Source organism: Arachis hypogaea, chromosome 17 (assembly GCF_003086295.3).
Source record: "Arachis hypogaea cultivar Tifrunner chromosome 17, arahy.Tifrunner.gnm2.J5K5, whole genome shotgun sequence".
In the NCBI taxonomy this organism is placed as follows: domain Eukaryota; kingdom Viridiplantae; phylum Streptophyta; class Magnoliopsida; order Fabales; family Fabaceae; genus Arachis; species Arachis hypogaea.
The window spans coordinates 102,407,972-102,422,039 of record NC_092052.1 but is presented as its reverse complement, the minus strand read 5'-3'; the positions used below and the strand labels follow the sequence as shown (position 1 = coordinate 102,422,039).

The 14,068-nt window shown below is 29.8% G+C and overlaps 2 long non-coding RNA genes across 2 annotated transcripts; one reads left to right on the top strand and one right to left on the bottom strand.

Annotated features, from left to right (window-relative positions):
* The first annotated feature begins 2,312 nt into the window (after window positions 1–2,312).
* On the top strand, window positions 2,313–3,861 carry LOC112766418 (uncharacterized). Its single transcript, XR_003184330.2, has 2 exons — window positions 2,313–2,672; window positions 3,449–3,861. It is a non-coding gene; the product is annotated as an uncharacterized lncRNA (long non-coding RNA).
* A 429-nt stretch (window positions 3,862–4,290) lies between these two features.
* Window positions 4,291–5,765, bottom strand: LOC112767238 (uncharacterized). Its single transcript, XR_003184809.3, has 3 exons — window positions 5,329–5,765; window positions 4,923–5,018; window positions 4,291–4,478 (listed from the first exon to the last, which is right to left on the bottom strand). It is a non-coding gene; the product is annotated as an uncharacterized lncRNA (long non-coding RNA).
* Between the last annotated feature and the right edge of the window lie 8,303 nt (window positions 5,766–14,068).

The following is a 14,068-nucleotide window of genomic DNA, read 5'->3' as shown; positions in this document are numbered from 1 at the left end:
ACCACCTCACATGAAACAGGAATCAGATATCTACCTCTGAAAAGGATCCAATCAATGTGAAGATCCTGCGTCTGGCGATCCCAGCAGAGGCAGAGTGCTCTTAATATTAACTTGAGGAATTCAAGTGCTCCCTGTTTGTCACCTAACAGCACAGGATAACACCAATTAACATACTAATTTTACAGCCATATCAGTCTCATATAACTAAATGGAAGTGTAAAAACACATACAGAATAACAAGGATATAGCCCATGTTGCAATGGAAGGAACTTCAGAACCCATGACATGCTTCCAGGTACAGATGGAGACTCAAACAACCAAAATGTTCCAGCTTCCAACTTCATAAAGCTTAATTAGGTGATAATATGTATAGGTATTTTTCTTATCTAAATAATTACCCTTATAGGTTCTTTGTTGGGGGATCAAAAATTATAAGGGAGGGAAAGAGAAAATTAGAGACTTGACTACAAGATTTTATCTAATATTACTAGGGTGAGATATACTTATTAAATCTTAACGGTTTGTCCGTTTTATTGTAAAAGAACTTGTTTGTATTTAGATATGTGAAGTTATAATTTTTTAAATTTATTAAATTTCTTAATTTTGTGAAATAATAATGAATTAATGATGCATTATCACGTTTTAACCTTTATTGTTAGTTCAATTTTAAAGGCTTAAAAAAATGTGTTGTTACTTTGTTAGTATATCAAAATGGGTCTGTTTAAAATCAGCTGAAGTCTTTTGAGCTGATCTGATACACCATTTAATTTAAAGTCTTGGATTAAATTAATAAACGATCTAACGGTTTATATTTATTTTATTTAAATTTATTAAAAATTACATCAAAAGATACAAATCTTTAAATATTTTAAAATTATCCCCATGTAAAATTTGAGAACTAAACCCTAATCCTAACTGCTTGTTGCCTTCTTCCTCCTGGCCATAATGCTTAGCTTCTTCCCTGACCATCTTATTCATCAGATACCTTTATGTTTCAACTCAAATTCTCGATTTTATCCAAATTCCTTTGAATTCATTTCACACGCGGTGCCTCACCACAACAACGACCACCTCTCATCCCTCAAATCCTTCTACGTCTCCTCCTCTTCCGCTCAAAACCGTCGATGATGTCTGAAAAGACATGATCCTAACCCACTGTGACAGAGACTCACCTCAACCTAATTACCACCCGTTCGTGGAAATGACCCTTGAGGCTTTCCTCTCAAAAAAGTTGCCGTTACTAGTGACAACGTCACCGCTGTTTCTCCTCTTCATAATCATCATCCTGTTCCTCATCAGTTCTCGCACGTGCCCGCCGTTGAAGGCTCATCCTCCTCCGCGACTGAGCCTTTTGCCAATGGGATGCTGCGGTGGTAAGTGGAGTCCCAGCACGCTCATCAGCATAAGGAGGAGGCGATGGTGGTGGAGGAGGAGCTGCAGCTGCGGTGGCAAAAGGAAAGAGAATGGCGGTGGAGGAAGAACCTTGAATATATATGGGTGATTGTGCCTTAGGTATGGAAAAAGTTGGTTGATGGAAAACACAAGTTTGCAGATAAAGATTTGGTTAGTGTCTTCGAACCACATTTGAGGGAACTTAATGCTCCATTCCATGAGGCTACTCATAAGGCTGGCTGATTTTTTAACTACAAATGAAGCAATCAAGTTATGGCTACAGTCTAGGTGTTTAACTAAAATAGTTGCTGTTTAGAAACTTCAAGGTTTTTTAGGTGTTCTAATAATGTCTCCCTCACTATTGATGGTGTTATTTTAGGGAGTCATTTGCCAAGTAGTTTTTATGCATGTTCCTATCCCTATTGCAGAAATTTTGTACTATTAGATTAGAAAATTAATATCTTTTTAATAAATTTTGGATTTATTAGAGAAAATTAATGTATTTGAACAATTCATATTCAGATATTAATTGAAAATACAAATGACAAAATATTTTAGCATCAAGAATGAAGTACGAAAGGGCTTCTGATTTCAACGTCAAAAGGGGCTTCTGACTTTCTATTAATAATAATATTTGGGAAGTAGTGGACTTAGAACTTGAAATCTTATCTAAAGAAGCTCTCATATATAGGGGTGTTCAAAACCGAACCAGACCGACCTAAACCGACTAACCAAACCGAAAAAATTAAAAACCGAATAAATTAAAAACCGAAAAAATCGAAAAAAACAAGTTTTGTTATTTTTATTGCGGTTCGGTTCGATTTTTAGTTCTGACCATGAAAACTACAACCGAACCGAACCGAACCGGTTTATAAAAAAACCCTAAAAAACCAACCCATATCCCCTCCCAGACCCCAAACGCGAACACCCCCAACTCCTCAAGTCGTGACCTAAAGTCACATAACCCCTCCACCCCCAATTTCGAAACCTAGCTTCTCTCGCTCTCTTCTCTCAGTCTCGCCCTCGCACAATCTCGCAGTCGCTCTCTGTTGCTCTCAGTCTCGCCCTCGTAGAGTCGCAATCCCACCAGCCGCCAGCACCGAAGCCTTCTTCCCAGTTCCCAGCGAGCACCGACCAAGCAGGCAGCAGCGTTCTTCCCAGCAGCGCCCAGCGTCGCCAGCGAGCACTGACCCAGGAACGTTCTTCCCAGCAGCGCCAAGCCACCGACCCCAGTTCCCACCGAGCCTCCATCGTCTTCTGTAATGGAGGCTAAGCCTCATGTTTGTTTTTTCTGTTCTGATTCTATTTTTATTTTTAAATTCTGGTTTAGTCTTCTTATTGATTCTAATTTATAATTAATACTTGGCTAAGCCTCCATCGTCTTCCGATTTTGTTTTTAATTCTAAACTTTTTGTTCTGTTTTAATTTAGGGGTTTAGGGTTAATTCTGATTCATGATTTTCAATTCTATTTGTATATTTTGGTTCACAGGTTTAGGGTTGTTGGTTCTGATTTTTTGGTTGAGGGTTGTTAGATTTTTATTCTCTGTTCTGATTTTATTTGTTGTTGATTTACTAAAATTGCTTCTGATTGTTGTTCATTGTTCATTGTTCATTGTTCAATGTATTGTTTACGGCATAGCCTGAATAGTTGTTTTTTCAGTTCCCACTGTATGGAATGGATGTTAGCAAGCAAAATTGTATTTACTGATCATGATATCTGGAAAGCTGTTTTTGGTTTGAAGACCATATATTTAGAACTCTCCATGGATGAATCATAGGCCACAGTATGAAAATCAATTATTTCCAATGGTCTTTTTCATCCTTCCTTCTAGTCTATTCTAGAGTATACTAGGTGTTTTGTTTTGTTTGCATGCTTTAGAACTCTATGAGCTAGTGATCCTTTTCCTCTATTGATTTTAGGACTTTAAAACATGAAACCAAACATGTTATTACACATTTTTCAGTACCTCGTTATTAATTCATTAATTTCATTGTTGCTGGTTGTTTTATTGCTGGGTTCAGTGTTCATTGTTTTATTTGTTGTTCATTCTTTAGGGAAATTGCTTGTGATTGCTGGTTCACTGGTTCAGTGGGTTTCTCTCCATGCATCAATCCTAGACCACATGTTTTTTGTGTGATAGCATGCACGTTAAGAAGACCTTCAACCAAAAAATTGACCTAAAGCTCTTTATATAAGGAAGAGAGCTTTTGTTCATTTAATCATGCAGAAAGCACTATGGGAACGTCCTGTATATTGAGGCTGCAGAAAATGGCTGCCATCTTTACCAACTATTCCTGAAGTGTAGAACTATTGAATAGTTGTAAAATTTTTGCAGTTAATATTATTTACAACTCTTATAACATTTTCTGAGAGGTTCTGGATTGTGTGTATCTACTAAATAATATCAAGGATGTTTACTTGCTTAAATTTTTAAAAGTAATAGCAGGGAGAACCAATAGTTTGTTAACTTTCATTACTTTAGAGATATTACTGGTAGAATCTGCATGTGTTCAATTGTTTTCAAATAATATATTGTAATAATCCTTATGGCTATGCAGTTTAGAATTTATATAGAATGAGTCTTGAGTCTTGAGATCACTCAGGAACAATTTTTTTCACAACCATCATAAAACAGAAATGTAACTGAAATTATTTTCTGCATATTAAGTATGCTCATATTCTATTTCTTCTGTTTCTACTAAATAATCTGAAAATTAGTATCAAATAACATAAATTTCAACAAGCAATTAACTGAATCAAGAGTATGTTTATTCACTCATATCGTAGTGATTGTTGTGACGAGTGGCATTTTTTTTGTAATTTTGGTCAAGGATTAAGTTTTGAAAATTTGAATGATTCATTGACACATGTATCAAGTAAAACATGTTGAAACCCCTTTTGCAAAAGCTTTTTTGCTTTAATTTTTTTTTCTGGTATCTGTTGGCACTCATGATAATAGTGCAAAGCTTATGCCTCATACATGTAAATTGACCTTGGTCAAATTAAACCAAACCATTTACAACACAAAACAGAGTTTCTATTACATAACAAGGTAAGCCTACCCTCCGCATCAGTGTTGTTAACCTACAAAAGAAACCCAACATCAAATTCTTAGTAAATGATCTCAAATGGTAATATTATAATAAAGAAATAATAAAAACTACTACACATGTTTAATTATATTGATCCTAGAGGACAAAATCTCTAATGTGTGTAATTATATTGATCCTAGAGGACAAAATCTCTAATAATTGATTTTCAGTTTTACACAAATATTTATTTGTACCAGATATTTCTATAATAGGTTTGCCACACGATAATTCAAGTGACCAATACATTACATCCAAATATTAAAATTAAACATTCAAGAAGCACAAAAAATGTTCTCAATATAAGAAATATATGATTTCTGGAGGGAAAAGATGAGAAGACTGCAATGTAATGGTTGAAACAGGATCAAAATGTAACAAATGCTATGTTCCAATAACGTGTACAGTAAGTTGTGATTATAACCAAATAAACCCTCACCTCTATAGTCTTTCCATTTGAAGCTGTGACAATGTCTCCAGGCCTCATACCTTTTCCACGAATCATATTCTCACAAGCTGCAACTACAAAATGAATCTGCATATGCAGGACTTTAAACTTGGGCATAGCATGAATTATTAATCATAATTAGCAATTGTACCACAAAATGCAGTAACTCACAATATTCACCAGCAACTCCAAACTAAACATTCCAAAAGAAACTAGAATGAAATTTCATATGCAATATGGAATGCAATAGAAAACTCGAAAGTGTACAATAAGAAAAGAAATGAGATAAAAAAATTTCCTTTAGTTTTGTACAAATGAAACTATGTGCAAATCAATCAATTGAATTTCGTTCTTTACAAAGGGGAAAAATTCATGAACAATGACATAAATTACTGACCTTAACTCCAAGAGGTTTGATTTGACCAAGAGCTTTTGCTGCACCCAAAACGGCAGCGACCGGCGACCCAGTTCTGGCAGCGATCGGCGACACGACGGCGAGAGCAGAAACGACGGCAAGCGGTGACCCGATGGCAAGCTGCTCCAAGCCACGGACAGAGAAGCCAATGAAGAAGGGGACGACGTGCCGTGCTACCTGAGTTTCGAACAGAAGGAAGTGGAAGAAGCGGAAGCGCTGAGACAGGGGACAGCGGCGGCAAAGAACCTAGGGCTAGGGTTTTGCTGTTTTGGTTTGGGACTTTCACTGGTTTGCTTTAGAATGGGGAACGGGGACAAATGATATCAAGGGAATTGAAGAAGATGAAGAACGATTGATTTTTAGTTTTATTGATATGTTTTGCTTTGCTTTAGAATTGGAGAAGATGAAGAATGATTGATTTTTGGTTTTTTTTTTATGTTTTTGTTTTGTTGTTTAAATTATTTGAAATTATAAAATTAGGATTAATTGAATTTTAAAATTTGATTAATTTAAAAGGGTATTTTTGTCTAATCAAATAAAGTAAGGATGTTTAAGATTTTTTATATAATTAAATAAAAAATATATTTTTATTTTTATTTAATTAAAAAGGGTGTAATAGTAAAAGTGGTGATATAATATATATTTAAAAAAAATTTAAATGCTGATGTGGGAAATAAATTCCACATGGATTATTACTACTTGTTCATATTTTTAATGTATCGGTACGTATGAATTTATCATCGTACCGTAGCAAACACCTATAAATTTTTATCATGAATATAATTTGTTGATTGGGTGAATTAATGTTTTAGACGTAATCTTTTAAAAATTTATGTCGTGTATAAAAAATTTGTATACTATACACTAGAATTTTTATATTGTATATATTTTATTGATTAGATGTTAATATTTTAATATATAATCTCTTGTATACCAAAATTTTTGTACTGTACATCAAATTTTTTATATTATATACTAAAATTTATATATTATGCATTTTTTGTTGGTTGAATGTTAATATAAACATGTGATCTTTTAAAATTTTATGTGCTGTATATCAAAATTTTTTATATTATGTATTTAAATTTCAATGATGTTTAATTAAAATTTTTATACTCTAATTTCTTAAATATATATAAAAGAAAATAAATAAAATGACAACAATGATAATAATAATAAAAAAAAAATGACATTAAAAAAAAAGGAAAAAACAACGTTAGAAAAACAAGACGATGACAACAGCAATAATGATCATATTATTAAAATATAAACAAAAGCTAAGAAAAAAAATAATAGTACATATGTAAAAAAAAACATTATAATTTAATTAAATACTTGATTTAAAAAAATTTAGACATCTAATTTTATTAATAATTTAATACATGTATTTCTTACCATATTATTTCACAAATTATATTAAAAAAGTCAATGAAACAATATTTTTTTTTTTTTTTTTTTATGAATCAGCAAGAGTGACTCAAATGGATCACAATTATTGTACGCAAATCAGAGTCGGTAGACGAACCAAAATAAATCACATGTCTCCAAAAATTATTTAATATTGTAATTGTAATGTTAAACTTTATTCTTTTCTTGTGAGAAGTGCCTCATGGATATTATTTCATATTCCACTTGGTTGCAAAGCCGCAAAGGCCATAGTCTCCTTTAACGCAGTAATAGTAAAAGGAAAGGCCATCGTCTCTTTATTCCGATACAACCGTATCTCATGTAGGCCTAATATGAATAAATTTCTTAAATAAATTATTTTATATTTAAATTTTTAATTATAAAAATATTTATTTTAAAGTTACAGTATTTAGATAAATAATTTAAAAAATATAATTTTTTACACAAAATAATAAATATTAAAATAACGATAATAACAAAAACCTTTTAATATTAAATATTGATTTTACTAATCTAATTCCACTTGTTTTTAAATTATTTATACTTATAATTTAAATAAGTTTTTTTCAAGAATTTTATTTTTAAATTTATCCAACCAATTTTATTAAAATGTGTTTTAAGTCTATTTTCAATCACTATTTCTTCTTTATATATTCTCTATGAATATAATAGTATTTTGTTTATTTCAATCAATTTTAAAATTTTTTTTCCGAACTTACTACTTTTATGAATTTGTTGAGAAAAAATATAAAAAAAAGTCAAACAAATATTTCGTATATAAAGAGATATAAAAAAAGGAAAAATATTACAAAATAAAAAATGACTCTATTGAAAAAAAAAGGATGAAAAATCAGCATTTCTAATAGATAAAATATTGTGTAAAAATGATAAAAGATTAATATTTTTAACAGATAAAATATTATGTAAAAAATTGAAAATAATAGTAGAGAATCAATATTTTTAGTAAAAATAAAAAATATTTTTTACAAAACTAAAAATAAAAGTAACACAATAATCTTTTTTATTTTAAAATTAATTTTTTTTAATAGAAGTGATAAAATAAGTTCGCCTAACCTATTTATGTAGAAATTGTTAGTTCATATTACAGTACCTAAGCAAAGGAATTTCCCATAAATGTATGTCATTGCTGTGAAAGATAAACCAAGTCCATTAGCAAGGATGGGTTTGCTGATGCTAGACTTACAATTGTCAAATAACAAACTAATTTTTCTTTATCCAAGGATCAAGAAAAGGAACTTTGAAAAGCAAAGCAGTTAGTAACTACTAATCATCGTAATCAATACACAGCTAATAATTAGTATTTAAGTATTAACTAACAAAAGTGTGTAGTTAAGGAAACTTTTTTTACATAACTACCTTAGCTTTTAGCCGTGATAGATCTAAAAATTTAATAATAAGAGCAAAAAATATATAAAAATAAAATTTTAGTATAAATTTATTTATAATTTGAAATTAAAGCTATTTATATTTATCAAAAATAAATTAAAATTATATACATAAATATACATATGAATAAATTAAATTTAAAATTTTAATAAATTAATTATTTGATAAAAGATATATTAATCTAGAATAATAAAAAATAATTTATAATGGTTTTCTTTTTATTTCAACATAATTAAATATTTTTATTTTTTATATGTTCTTAAATAATTATTTAATTATTTATTATTTTCTATTCATTTAAAAATTTTATTTATTATAGTATTTATGGTATAAATATTGTTTTAACCAAAATAATTACTAGTATAGGTAAAATTATTTTAATACACTACAAGAAATTACTGGAATAGCGACCGATTTAGCGATTGATTTTTCTTGAAAATCGGTCGCTAAACCCTTAATGACCAATTTTGGTGGTCGCTAATTTAAAAATAGCGACCGATTTTCAACCAATGCTACCAAACTAGTACCAAACGATATTGGTCGCTAAATCGGTCGCTAATAAAATCGGTCACTAAATGGCAACCACTTTTTTTGTCGCTAAATTGGTCGCTGAGAAAATCGGTCGCTAAATAGCACCAACTTCTCGGTCGCTAAATCGGTTGCTAATAAAATCGGTCGCTAAATCGGTCGCTGATGTCTGACCTGAAAATCTAAAATCGGTCACTAAATCGGTCCTTGTTACTGAATTTCTAATTATAGATTTTTACTAATTATTCACAATATCTATATTGAAATATAGAAATTAAAAGAGACAAAATCCATAAATATTCACAATATCTATATTGAAATATAGAAATTAAAAGAGACAAAATTCATAAATACATCAAATTTTATGATCCACAATCCAAATATACATTGATGGCTTACAATCCACAATCCAAATTCATGGTTCATGGTATATTTACTACTCATATCTTACAACACTAAGCCTGTAAATCTACATTGATCTTCTGATTTTGGAAGCTTGAAGTTGCTGCACCATATATATCTAGTTTCACTTCAACTAGTTCTCTTTGTCAATACTTTCTTCTTTTGATTTAGCAACGAACTTTATTCTGGTTGTATAATAAATTTATCGGTCGCTAATTTGGTTGTTATTAGTGACCGATTTTGTTGGTTGCTAAAATAGGTCACTGAATATAATTTAGCGACCGATTTTTTCTGATCCTAGAAATTCTATATCAGTCACTAAATCAGTCGCTATTAGCAACCAATTTTTTCAGTCGCTAAAATTAGCCGCTATTTTGATAATTTCTTGTAGTGATAAAAATGTTAATATATTAATATAGATAATATTTATTTTTATCTTAACTAACTTTAAAAAAACACTAATAATTTTAGTTATATTTAGAAAATTAAGTTTTAATTTTATTATTAACTAACTATTTAACTAATGTTAAAAGTTAATTATAATTATTTATTATTTTTTATTGAGTTAATTTATTTATTTATTTTTATGTTTTATATCAAAAATTAAATTTAACAAGATAATTTTAATTTTTTTTCAAGATGTTTGTAAGACAAGTGTCCCCTCTATCTTCTTCTTGGGTTCGTACCTCGTTTTTAGGCTTAAACTTGCTGAAAATATTAGGGTTGAATATGGATCGGATAATATCCACAGATTCGCGGTATTTATCCGCATCTGATCTGCGAATTGCGGATATTATCCGATCCACACTGTCATTGGATTGGATAAAATTCGATCTGCACTCTAAAAGAATCGAATCACAGATATTGCACCTGTATCTCCGCACAATTAATAAATAAATATATAATTAAACGATATATATAACTAACTTCATAAATTAGAAACCTTAACCCTAAACATATTTCATTTCGGCGCTACATACCCCTCGCTCCCCTCTCCCTCTTCTCATTTCTTAAACCTCTCAATCTCTAATCTCTTCAGTAACTATCATCGCCATTCACCTCTTTTCAGACCTCATCTGTTTGTCGTCTCACATCCTATCGCCATCCATTTTGCACCTGGTCACCTCTCGTTTCACAATTCGTCGCCACTTTTTTTCCTTGCCGCCTCGCCGTTTTCTCTTCTCTCTTCTCTTCCTCGGCGATATTCGGTCGTGCTCCTCTCTTCTTGGGGCAACGATCGTGCTGCTCTCTTCGTCGCTTGACAGTCGCATTCTGATCTTCTTTGCTGTTCTTCTGTGCCTCACCTGTGTTGCTCGTGCTCGTCTTTGTTCTTCGCGGATCTCGTCCTCATCGTTGTTCTGTTTTTGTTGGGCGTTTTAGTTACTGTTTTACTTCTACTTTTGCTTCTATTTGATTGCTTTAGTTCTGTATATTTTCTTCTACTTCTTTTGATGCTTTGATAGGAAATTTGTTTTTTTTTTAAAAATAAGAATGCATTTTGATCTCTGTAATTCTGGAGTTGTGTGTCTCATTTTTTTTTTAATTTAGATGTTGTTAGGGTTTGGTTCATTTGGTATCTAGGTCTTGTGAAACATTGAAACTGCTGGTGATGAGTTATGATTGTTATACTAATTTTTTCTTTAAATTCTAGATGTTTCTTTGGTATTGTATTTTTTTTATTTTATAGTTAGATATTAATATATTTTTATTTTTTTAATTTTCAAAATTTTAAGTATATTTTTTATTTTTTATTTTTTTGACCGGATATAACCGCAAATGTTCGGATAGGATCAGATCGGATTTGAACATAAAAAGTGTGGATATAAGATCCGATTCGATCCAACGAGTTTAGTGTGGATTGGATCAAAATTTTAGCCATATTCGATCCGATCCAATCTGTGTGCAACCCTAGTTGTTTTGACCGACACAATAAATTAAGAATGCTCGTGTTTATATATATCTATTATATATTATTAATTTTACAACTAAAATATATCATATATTATTCCGTTATTGTAATTGAAATTAGGGTTAAGTACGATTTTAGTTCCTAAGGTATTGGTCTAAAATTGTTTTCGTCCCCAACCTTTTTTTTGCCTACAAAATCATCCCTAAGATTTAACTTAGTTTTAAAATCATCCTTCGAACCAAAATACCCTCCTCCTTCCTCACTAAAATACTCAATTCCTATTCTTCTCCTCCATCACAATAGCATCTCTTCTTCTTTTCCTTCTTCTTCAGCAACAACAAAATAATAAACATAAAAAAAACAGACATAGAAATAGAAGCACCATCAGAAGCAGAAGAAACAGAACGAAAATAAAATTAAAAACAGAAATAACAACACAAATATAAGCAAAATCTGAAACATAAAAAACAGAAGTAGAAGAAATAAAAACAGAAGAACAATGGATTAACAAAATTAGAATTGGAAACAATGTGATTAACAATGGATTAATAAAATCAGAATCAGAATAAAAATTGGAAACAATATATTAACAAAATTAGAATAAAAAATAATGTGATTAACTCAGAAACAGAAGCAGAATTAGAACCCTAGGAGGAGCAGCGGCGCGGAGCAGTCGCCGTCGAGCACTGTGAGGGAGATGAGAGAGCACGAGCGAGAAAGGGCAGAGAGGGAGAACAGAAAGGAGAAGGAGAAGGGGGCTGCTGCACCATCGCCGAGTTGCTAACGCCGTTGCCAAACCGCCGCCGTTGAGTTCACCAAGAAGAAGGACGAGGAAGACAGCGAGTTTGGGAGAAAGTCATCGCCGAGCTTCTAACGCTGTTGCCAAACCGCCGTTGCCAAACCACCGCTGTTGAGTTCACAAAGAAGAAGAACGACGAAGACAACAAGCTCGAAAGAGAGGAACTGAGGGAGAAGACCACGCCGGAGTGAGAGCTGCCCTTTCTTCTTCCCTTCCCTTTTCGCTTTCCCCTTCTTTTTCTTCTTCTCCCTCCCTTTCTTCTTCCCTTTCGCATCCTTTCTCCCTTCGTCTGTTTTCTTTCTTTTTTTTTTCTTTTTTATTTTATAATTTTTTTATTTAGGAGTAATTTAGAAATAAAATTTAAAATTTTGGTAAAAAGGACCATTTTAAAATTAAGTTAAACTTTAGAGACAATTTTGTATGAAAAAAAGGGGTTGGGGATGAAAAAAATTTTCGGCCTATACCTTAAGGACCAAAATCGTACTTAACCCTTAAAATTAATTTTTTTTAATTAATGAGTCTTATCTTTCTCTATTTTTCTTTCTCATTTTTCCATTCACTTTATTTCTCTTATGTATCATTATTAATAACACTCGCTCATTGCAATTGAATCGATCTTTTTTTAAAATTAGTGAATTCTCTCCTCCTCTCTCTTTTTTTTCTATTTATTTCATTCTTTTACTCACTCTACATCTCGTATATGTCATTATCAATGACTAGTTATAAATTTAACAATCAAAATGTGTAACATGACATTCTCTAATTATAATTAAAATTAAATATACCTATATTATATTACTAATTTAACAATAAAAATATGTCACATGACACTCATTAAAATTGAGATGAAATATTTCTCCTCAAAATTAATAAGCTTCATTCCTCCATCCTCTTATCTACCTCTCTCCTTCTCTATTTCTCTCTATTATTCCCACTCTATATATAACTTATAATTTATACTTTATATTACTAATTTAATAAACCAAAATATGTGACGAGATATTTTTTCATTACAATTAAAATAAAATCTTTCTCCCCAAAATTAATTCTCTCTCTCCCTCTCTCCTATTTTGTTCTACTAAAAATAAATTTATAAAAAATACATTAAATTTATAATTAAATATAATTAAAAATATTTTATAATATTATTCACATAAAATATTATATACATATTTTTTATTTTTTTATTTAATTTTAAATTTTTGCTATTTATTTTTTTAATTTATATTTTTATTTCTCTTTTTCAAAATATTTATTACATATAATTTAGAGAAATACTAATGTTGTTATTGATAATTAGAATTAAAATTTAATTGTTTAAAAAAATTAATTTTAAATTAATTTTATAACTATCGATATAAATTTTTTATATTAATATCTAAAATATTATTTTTAAATAATAAGTATAAAATTAATTATTTTTATTTTTGTAAGAAATTTAATATTTAATTAAATATAAAAATATAAATATTCAATTTTTTTAAATTTTAAATAATAAAATTAAAATTAATTTTTAATAAAAAATTATACTTTTTTACAAAAAAAAAATAATTAAAAAATTTATTATTTAATTTTTATTTACGGTAATTTTGAGTTTTTAGTTGACGAAAATTCTTGTTTTCTAAGACTGTTTTATAAAAATAATTTAATTTTATAAATATTTTCCGTCATAATTTATAATATAAAGAAAAAGTCGCGATTTTATATTTCCGTACGGGCATATAAGTAGCAAAATAGTGGAAAAACATGGCATGAACAAGCAACAATATTTAATATAAGGAGTGCTAGGAGTCAGCAGAAATGGTGATATATAGTCATCAATTAGTTATTATAAGTGTGTTTAATGGTGGGAGATTATATCTAATGGTATATGATTACTTATTTTACTTTTTGATAGTTAAGTGTTAGCTAAATTTTAACAAAATTGCTGGTCCCTTAGACTTTTTTATTTAATATTTAAATCCAGTTTAGATAACCAACTTAATTAAATTCCTTTTAATAAAATAACTTAAACAATAAATGACTATGTTAAAAGTAACTTATAAATAAGTTATTTTGTATTTAGATTTTTAACTTTAAAAGTATTTATTTTATAAAAATGTGATGAAAAGTAGAAGTACTACGAGAAAAGTTATTTTTTTTAACTTTTCTATAAGCTCCTAAATAGCTTCTTAAAAAGTTGTAATTTGATTTTGAAAATTGCAGCAGACATTAATACTACTACTTTTCATAAATCAAAAATAAAAAAAAGTTACTTGTAAAGTTCCCAA